This window comes from Arachis stenosperma, chromosome 2 (assembly GCF_014773155.1).
Source record: "Arachis stenosperma cultivar V10309 chromosome 2, arast.V10309.gnm1.PFL2, whole genome shotgun sequence".
Lineage (NCBI taxonomy): Eukaryota > Viridiplantae > Streptophyta > Magnoliopsida > Fabales > Fabaceae > Arachis > Arachis stenosperma.
In genome coordinates, this window is record NC_080378.1 from 77626873 (window position 1) to 77637511 (window position 10639).

The 10639-nt window shown below is 32.9% G+C and overlaps 1 pseudogene; it reads left to right on the forward strand.

The window, feature by feature from the left end:
* The first annotated feature begins 3547 nt into the window (after positions 1–3547).
* Positions 3548–10280, forward strand: LOC130963031 (GTP cyclohydrolase 1-like; annotated as a pseudogene).
* Positions 10281–10639: the final 359 nt, after the last annotated feature.

Consider the following 10639-nt stretch of genomic DNA (forward strand, 5'->3'; position numbering starts at 1 on the left):
CACCGCGTACGCATACGTTAAAAATTTTCCATTCTTGCGTTTGCATGAGTATAAAAATTGACAAAGTCACGTACGCATCCACCTCATGAGTACGCAAGTGTGTTGAACAAAGAAAATTCTCGCGTACGCATGCATGTTTCCGCATACGCATGCCTTGTGTTTTTCCAAAAAGCTGTTAAGTCTGCAGAAATCAATTTTACAAACCTAACTTCGAACGCGCATAACTTTTTCGTTAAAAATAATTTTTAATCCGTTTTTCACATTGTAGACTTCACGGATATATTTTTTGTTCAAGAGAAGTCTTAAATAATTTGAGGATTCGAAGGCCAAGTTATAGCCCGCTGAAGTTGGTCAAAATTAATTTTTACCCAAAAATACCAAACCTCAAATTTTTCAAAATCTTCAATTCAAATCCATTATTTTACCACCCAAAACATCACCACATGCCCCTAACCATATTCACACACTTCCCATTCATTCCACAACATACCAACATACAAATTTATCCAATCCATTCAACAATTTCCAACAATAATCACTCATCCTTGACAATTCATATAATTCAACTTATCTTACAGTTAACTAACTTAAGTTTTCATGTAACATTATATATTAACTACAAAAAATCAAAACCATGCCTTGGTTGATTCCTCCTCAATCCCGAAACACCTCAAAAGTCCTCTCCTCTACAAGCTTCAAGTCTCGAAATATCTATTCAACAAGCTCAACCACCAAAATTTCATTCCAAACCACCAATTGGACTCTAATTCAACATAAAACTCAATCTAATTCATATAATATCAATATAATTAACATGGGTCTTACTAATATAAGAATTCACAAGGTTTAATAGTTTCCTTACCTTATCATGGATTAATTAGACAAAACCCAACAATTTTCTCAAGCTAGTTCAATTCTAAAACATCAAAACACCATCATTTCAATGCCCATAAACCAAAATTTCAAAATTGAAAGGAGAAATGGATGGGTGAGAAAATTCAAACTTCTTATCACTTTGTTTGGATGGGTTTGGAGAGTTCGACACGGTGGTCGCGTAGTCACAAACGGTTCGGCGATCGGAGCTCCAGATTGAAAGATTTGTGGAATTGAAATTGCAGAATATTTGGGGATAAGGTTCTTGGTGTGATTCTCTTCTCTTCAGCGTGGCTCAAGGAATGAAGGGGAAGAAAGCTGATTTTAGTATTTTATATGTTGGGCCTTGGATCTGGTTTTGAGTCTGGTCCAATCAGTTCGGACCGTTACTCCGGTTTTGGGCCAAAATCTTTAAAATTAGTGTTAAAATTTGTGTTTTAAATATTTTTACTACTCTAGATTATAAAAATTTGATTTTCTAATTTATTTGAATAATAATTAACTTATTAGCTAATAATTTATTAATTTATCGGAGTTTACATCTTACATAATCCAAGCTCAAGCCTAAATTCAATTTAACCATTAGCCACCCAAATTTATAATTTTGCAAAAGCTACAGTTATTATAAACTCCAAGACAAACCTCCAAACTCAACCATTTTCATAGTTTAGCTATATTCAAGTAATTCAAGCTTATGTATCAGCACTATACTTCAAATCTTAAATTGTACCATATAACCAAAATCAAGCAACATGAACAAAAATTTTAGCAAGTGTAGGACAAATTCTAGTAAGCATATCAATAGTTATAGAATATTTGACCATATATAATCACACATATCCATATATAATTAACCTATAACCACATGCATTCATCTATAACAAAAGTTTATTACCGTCCTACCCATTTCGAAGCCAAAAGTAGCTAAAATTGGGAGTGATGAGTTAATAGTCAAATTCATCCCTGAAAGATACTTCAATCTTTATTTTTATCCCCAAATAATTAAATTAATAAAAGTAGTCCCCGATAGATAACAGACTTGGTCAAGTTAGTCTTTTCATCATCTTAGTAGCTGACGTGATTAACGCTTGCTGATGTAGATCGTTAACTAATAGTGTGGTATAGTCCTAACAGTATACTTTTAACAGTAACCTATTGATGTAGACAAGATAAATACGTTAAAGTAATTCAAATCAGTCCCTCAATGCAAGAACCTTAATCATAATCTCAGCCATAAATAAGTCTTCCTCCTCTCCAATGAGATGACATTATACTTGGGTAGAAGGTAAAATTGTTAGGTCATCGTCATAATGGGGTTATGAAATGGAGGTCTTAGTGGTGACTTGCCTTCTCAATCACATGGTAGCCATGATTCCAGTTATTCAATGCAAAAGAGGAAGAATAAGGCCCAAACCTATTTTTGTGGGCTCAAGACTTTAATAAAGAAATTTGAGTCAATAAAGAACTCAAATAGATTGTTCTATATTTGTGCAAGATATTGGGTAAGTTATTTTTATAAAAAAATTTATGATTATCCATCGTGTTTTCTACTTTTATGGGGTCTTCATTTTATTTTTTTTCAAAAGTTGCAGAAGAGAAATCACTGCAATTACTTTAGGTGGGTTGATTATAATGAGTGTGAAGTTAGAAAATTATTAATTTTCTGATCTATTTATGGGCAATACATATATCAATTATAACCATAAATAAAATTATTTCTCACTAAATCATTTATATAACAGTGATCTCATTTATTATCATAAATACTGAATTGAATAAGTCTTTATTACTTTTGATTTGGAATTAAATAAAAATACAACCAGAAATACTATTTTATTTGGACTTTAGGATTCAATAGGTGCCACACTCAAATATAAATAGTGACTTCAGAAATTTTGTCCCTAACACATCAAAGTCGCTTTCGTAACATTTTTCCCATCAAAAGAGTTGTGATTCAGCCCTATCAGACATACATAAGGCTTTGGTTGAGGAAGATTAAATAACAAAACCCTTTCAATTTTATTTACGAATTTAGGTATGCTTTCATACTCTTAGCTCTCTTTTTTAATGATTTAACATGGATGGTCTTGGGATTAAGAAAACCATGAATTTCCAACATGAAGTAGTAGCAGAACGTGGTGCAAAGACAGATGCAGAAATTGACTAAAAGTTGAGAATGACTGATGAATGGAGAGTGAATGTAGCACAAAAATTGAGTAGCTTGGAAGCTGAAGTTAGATTAATAAAAATGCTAATACTTTATATGTTTATTGGATTGATTGTGACCATTGTAATTAGTGGCTTACTTTGTATCATATAAATGTCAAGTAAACCTATAAGTGGAGTTATATTATGTTGTTCTGGTTAGACTTTTGAGCAAGAATGTATTTATATATAATGGTGTCTTGAATTTTCTAATAAAACTAGTTTTTTGAAATTGCTTATTTAATTCAATATGCCTTTGTTGATTATGACAAATGAGTTGCTAAATAATGCAAATTGGTAATCTTTGCAACATGTATAACTCATAACATTGTTTTCATAATGAAGAAAAATATAATATTGTCTTAAGATATACCACTTAAGATAAAGAAGGTTGAATAATAACACAAACCTAAAAAAAGGGCTATGCCAAAAAAAGGCATATAAAATCATGACCATATCAACTACAATAATGAACTGTTTAGATGATGGTCGTTTCGATGGTGAGCTTGGAAATGGAATGAGTAGTGGGTGTTGTGAAGTGGATTTTGGAGATGGATCTACTTCCATTGAAGATTCCATGAAGGTTTTGCTTCAGGGTCTTGGGGAAGATATAAACAGGGAAAGTATTAGAAAAATACCGTTTTATGTTGCCAAGACACTTCGTGAAGGAACCAAAGGTGAACTTTCCTCCACAACTTTCTTTACTAGCATGATTTTTAACTTACTATTTGGTTTTAGTTATAGGTATCATTAGAAAATTATCAACAAAAAAAAAAAAACAAAATCTGTTATTCCTTAAAGGGAATCTTGCAAGTATTTTACAAATTGTGTCTTTTGCTACATGAAATGGATAAAATTTAAGGAAGTGACTTGGGGAGAAATACTACAGAATACTAATTAATGCCTAAGATGATCTCGTGTCTTTTATCTCAATATTTTCTTTTTCCAAAAAGAAAATCATAGTGGGGAGTGGATCCTCTCCAATACAGAAAAAACTGGATGGTGTCAACTGTGATCTCTCACTCTTCATTCTTCTCTTTTTCATATTTATTTTTGGCCCACTTATAAAATTAATGGTGAGAGATCACATTTCATTTCCTCAAGTGTTAAAAAAACTAGAGAAGATCTATTTTCACCATAGTGAGAATTTACTGTAGATTTTTGTCTGTTCATGTACTTAATCCCATTGAGGCAGTTATTGGATGCATTTGTCGTTTTGCTCCTTTTCTATGCATTTGTGTGATAGGGACATAGGGAAGACTTTTCATATCAAAGTATACATTGTTTATGGATTTTTTTAAATAAATAAAATAAATATTTTATTTACCAAAATAAATTATTTGTAGTGTTTTGACCAAAATGCATCATATTTCTTATCTTGTTTACACGGTAAACAAGATAAGACGACATAGAAATAAAGTGTATATATCATTTACAGTGGATGAGATACGTATAATTTTATTTTGTTTATACTATAAACAAAATACGTGAATAATTATGACGTTTACACTATAAACGGTATACGTAAAGGATGTGCAACCCTTTGTATTCTCCACAAATATTTCACTATTTCTTCTCTACCTATTTTTTTCGAAAATAAGTCAAAATGTCTAGTAGTAGCGAATATTTTGGTTGTAAGTGTGTATCCGAATTGTCGTATGAAAAATAGTAATAATAGAGTGATATTTGAGTGTGAGAATCTCATTATGTTGCGTACCCAGCAGTAAGTTCTTTGTCCGAGTTGAAGAGTCTGATATTGAGTAGCGTCGGTAGAAGCGGGATAAAAGAGATCAGAAGGGTATGCCGGTAGGGTATAGGCTGCTAGTACAGATGGAAAACGGAATTTTTCGATTTCGTTTATTTTGACTCCATGGCGACGAGCACGTGCGCCTGATGTTGGTCATCCATGGGAGAATCATGGCGAAACAAGTGATGAAGCTTTTTGCGGAAGTTGATGACGTCGGTGGCGGTAGATCTGGCTTGTTAAACTTCGTCCAGGATGACCTACTTCTCGCACCAAAATTGCTTCACGTTGCTAGTTCAGTGGAAGACATGGACGTTGACGGTGCGGACTACGTCGAGGAGTATGTTGCGGATAGCAACAAGAGCAGTTCTTCTGAGGATTATAATGAAGAGGAGTTTGTACTAGAGACCCCCGGTTGAGGCATCATGTCAGTATCTCTTCTACCTGTCCTGCACTCAATTTTGGTCTTGTCATTCGTACCCAGTCACTACGTTATGTTAGATCTGGACGCAATGCAAGAGAAGGACGAGGAGAAGAATTCACTATGTAACACCCTAACCTTTAGCACGTCATGATCGTACCAAAAGTAAGGAGTTACTAACCTGTTCTCATTATTTACTATTTAATATTGAGCCTTTAGGTCGATATCGCGTTTCAGTTTATAAGAAAATACCAGAAAAATTATTTGTAGTAATTACAATCACACAATTATTAATAATAATAAGTGCTATACAAATGAATTCAATGTAAAACTCAAATACAATACCTATCCCTCTGGATAAAATAAAACTTAAAGCAACAAGGGCAAGGAAACTCTATAAAAATAACAGGAATCACAAGTAAATCTACTAGTCGTCCGCATCTTCTAACTGAATCTTCGAACCTGTGTCACTGAAAGGGTGGAAGTATTTGGGGTGAGAACAAACCACACGTTCTCAGTAGGGAATGGAAATGTCGTAAAAGTAATGAATTTAATGCAAATAATTAACTTTACTTAATAAAAAACTATTTTCTCCTTTTTAAAACCTTTGGAAATACTTCTTACTCTTACCTCATATACTTAATTACTTTTTTTTTTATTTTTCGAACTAAAAACAAAACCCAATTCTCAGTCACCTCAATACACCAACTAATAGCACAAGAAACAGATCAACACACAAACAAATTGCAATAAGACAAACAAGTCAAGCAGCACAATCACAGAGAAAATATAACAAGCAAACACAACCAAATATAAATGTGCAAACAACATGATGCATGTCTATTCCTAATGCAGGCCATGAGCTCATGTGTCGGTTGCCTACCCGCTCCCGACATTACCCGGGCACAAGTCCCAGATATGGCTTTCCAGATGCATACAGTGTGCTTATAAGTCATACGGCCAGGCCGCATACAGTGTGACTTTAAGTCGTACGGCCAAGCCGCATACAGTGTGACTTTCCAAATCAATAAGCGTACATCTGGAAAATAGTTCTCAGTGTGTGGGTGTCCCCACTTTACATTTGGCACTAAGGCCCAAACAATGTTACATCTGCTCTCCTGTGGCAGACGCTTCATTAATTAATATATTCTTTAAATCCTTGTTCTCTGCTCTCCTGTGGCAGAGATTCTTTTTCTTAATAAACCGAGCTCAAATCTTTACTTAAAACAAAATCTCTCCTTAAAAGATTGGGTTTAAAACATTATATTTTCCTTAATAAATCAAACTTTAAAATAGAGTAAATCTTTTCTTAACAATATATTTTAAATAATTTAATTTTCCAAAACCAAATCTTTTAAAATAACTTTTCAAATAAAACCTCAGATTTTTATAAAATTTTGGCAGCACTTCCCCTAAAACTCGGGGTTAGCCACCCTTTTTCGGGTCCCAACTGAACCATTTTCAACCTCTTTTCAATCGAGAAATCAAATACATATTCATCAAATTCAATCACAAACACAACTCAAACTCATCATTCAGTCATTTTAGACAATCATAAATTATTTACAAATACCCACTAGACTTCCATGGCATTCATAGTTTAAAAACAGTTAATTTCAAAACAAAATCCCCTACCTTCATATGAAATCAAAATCAACGAAAACTTCGGAGAAACTTTCTGACCGAGTTGCTGAAGAGGAAAACGTCAGAAATCATCTGTACCTCCTAGAACTCTAATTAGCCGAACTCAAGGAAAAGAGAAGCTACGTCACCATCAGCTTCTAACGAACAAAAATAACGTCAATGTGTAGAAGAAGAAGATACGAACACTTTTATCGGATTAGATTTTTTATTGGAGTTATGAATTTTAAAAAAAAAATCGGAGCCAAAAGCTCATGGAACGTCACGGTTCTTCTGTGACACTCTCGGCCTCTCTCTTTCTTTTTAGTTCAATTGGTGATTAATGAAGGGAAATGGAAGATGAGTATGGATTGATAATATTAACTCAAAGCTTTATTAGGTGTCATCTGTATTATATACATATACATGCATACATGCCACGTTTCATGTATATATGACCAAGTTTCAGTTTCAATTTCATATATATATATATATATATAGTTATGCTTTGGTTTTCTTTCTTTTTAGTTCCTTTAGCTTCGGCCAAAAGGAAAATAAATAAATAAATAATATAATATAATATAATATAATAATAATAATAATAATAATAATAATAATAATAACTAAATTAAATTTTATTTTATTAAATTAATTTTCGAAAATTTGGGATCTTACACACTATGTTACTGACAGACCTATTTCTACCAGATTTCGTAAGAAGATGGACGATGATGAGCACTAAAAATAAAAGATGTGGTCTATACAGGTAAATCGGTCATATCCGAAGAAGTTGACCAAACCAACAGACAGACGAGACTTAGTTTACGGTTGTTACTTTGTATGTCTTTGGTTTAGGGTTTATGTTTGCAAAGTTCATGTGTTTATGTGGTATAAGTCTTAGACTCTCAGGTACGAGACAATGGTATCCGGTGGTGGGAGTGATTCACTCTTTTAGGATAAAGTAGGCGCAACCCTGATAAATATAAAAAAACTAAATCGAGAATGCATAAACCTATAAAATTATAAGAATTTTAACGTAAAATATTTTACTGACAAACATTAAATAACGAATTAATTGTAAGCTATTTTAACAAATAACTACAAACATTTAAATCATAAATTTATTTAAATAAAAAAATTTATTTAAATAATAAAAATATTTAGTAAAATAATTAAGTTAGATTAAGTGAAACATTTACTTAAATAACCAACAAGTATACCATCAACTTAATAACTTAGTTTAAATAAAAAAATTTAAAAAATTATTTACTTAAATATTTAGTAAATAGAAATATAAAATATTTTGCTACTTAATTAAGTTTATTAAAAATTGTTAATAATCTAAATTAATAACTAAATTAATAAACATATGCTTAATAATAATTTAGATTAAAAAAAACTAAACAAACATTTAATTAACAAATTTATTTTAAAGCATACCTAACATCATACCCTAGCATTTAAACCATTCTTAAACCATATATTCATTCGTCTAATATATACTGCATACTATAAAAGTACCCTAAGTATGACAACAAATCTATACTTTAACATAAACATAAAATGAAAAACAACACCAATCTCAAAATCGCCTGCCCCTACAATGTGACAAGTCGCGTTCAGTCGGTTAATATCTGCATCGTGATTATGAATGCGCGTCATATGTTTTAAGTAATTCAGAAATATGATTAGAAAAGGGTAAAAGTGGGAGAAAAAACCAAGAAATAGAAGTGAAATGCTTTTAATCGATGCTACGGTTGAAATGCATACATACATACATACATACATATATATATATATATATATATATATATATATATATATATATATATATATATATATATATATATATATATATATATATGCCTCTTCCATTTTTATCTCGCTTACACTGTAAACGAGATAAGGGTTTTACACAATACATGTACAAACTTTATATGGCCATGTCGTCTTGTGCCTGTAAACGAGATATGTATAAGATAAGAGATCCGAAGAAAACGCTACAAATTGTTTATTTTGGTAAATAAAATGTTTATTTTATTTCTTTAAAAAAAACCCATTGTTTTATTTGTCAACGGTTTTGTTCCTTCATTTTTGGCTCCTTTCCCAACTGCTTTACAATTTTCCATTTTCTGCTTAATATTCATGAATACTACTTAAAAAAGAAGGTAAATAACCATAGTTTCTTGAATGCTACTTTTTTTAATCATAAGGTGATCTTGTAGGTTACAAACAAAAGGTGAAGGACATTGTTCAAGATGTACTGTTCCCTGAAGCTGGTTTGGATAATAAAGTTGGTCATGCCGGGAGAGCAGGCGGACTAGTGATTGTCCGAGATCTTGACAATTTTTCCTATTGTGAATCCTGCTTGCTCCCATTCCAAGTTAAATGTCACGTCGGTTATGTCCCTTTTGGTCAAAGAGTTCTTGGTTTAAGCAAATTTTGTCGTGTTGCTGGCATATTTGCGAAACGGCTCCAAGAGCCTCAGCGTCTGGCAGATGAGATTTGTTCTATTTTGCATCAGCAGATACAGCCTGCAGGTGTTGCTGTTGTATTTTAATGTACTCATGTCCACTTTCTGAACGTAGAGTTGCACATTCTTGACCCACACCACCAAGGATGGTTAAAGACACTTGTTTCTTTGGGTCCTGAAGTTTTTGTGGACAAAAAGTCAAATGACTGGGCATATTTTCTTGGCCTTCTTAGACTTAGAGGTACTGACATGGAAAAACTTAAGTTTAGTATATCATCTGACTCATGTTGGTGTCCTTTGCTTTCTATCAAAGTTTCTCCGAAATTGAACCGGCCAATCCTGGAATGGTTGCTGCAGTAGCTTCAATTATTACGTCGTTGGGAGAGGATCCATTAAGGAAGGAGCTGGCAGAGACCCCCAGACGGTTTGTGGAGTGGATCCGGAACTTCCAAAGTAAACCGGATTTGAAGGTGAATAATTTTCTTTGTGGTAGGAGAGATCCTTTGAGCACCAACGGGGAAGTTGACTTAAATAGCAAGAGAGTTTACGCCGAACTCAACATACCCTTCTGGGCACAATGTGAGCTTCATTTGCTTCCATTTCATGGTGTTGTTCACATTGGTTACTTCATCTCTGATGGATTTAATCCTATTGGAAGATCTCATTTGCAATCAATAATTCATTTTTATGGTTTTAAACTTCAAGTTCAAGAAAGGCTAACAAGGCAGATAGCAGAAGCAATTTCTCCACTGTTAGGTGGAGATGTGATAGTAGTTGCTGAGGCAAGTCACATGTGTATGATTTTCTGAGAAATTGAAAAGTTTGGAAGTAACACGTCTACCATTGTGGTCTTCGGGCGTTTTGCAACCGATGTAATTACAAGGGCTTCATTCTTGAAGACTATTCCAAGCCATGCATCCTGTAGGGCAATAATGCTTGCTTGAGTTTGCTTTAAATAATTTGCATTAGTTCCACTCAATATTTGCATATTTGAAAGTTTCAATGTCAGCAGTGCAGTAGGCAAGACATGGATGAATTCAGAAGAGATCATTTAATGAATTTTCTTAGAAAATTTTGAAACTGCTCTCATTTTGCTTCTGTGACAGATATATATTCAGAAGTTGTCTGATTTTAGCTGTCAGATCTTGATCATTCTAAATAGTATCTTATGCTATACTTGTACCCTAAATCCCTAGAGAAGATTTGAAGAGATTCTTCCAGATTTTCATACTGGCAGATTGTGCTTCTAGAATGTTATTCGTGTTTGTACCCTGAAATTTTGATTATTTTCCTTCCAGGTTTT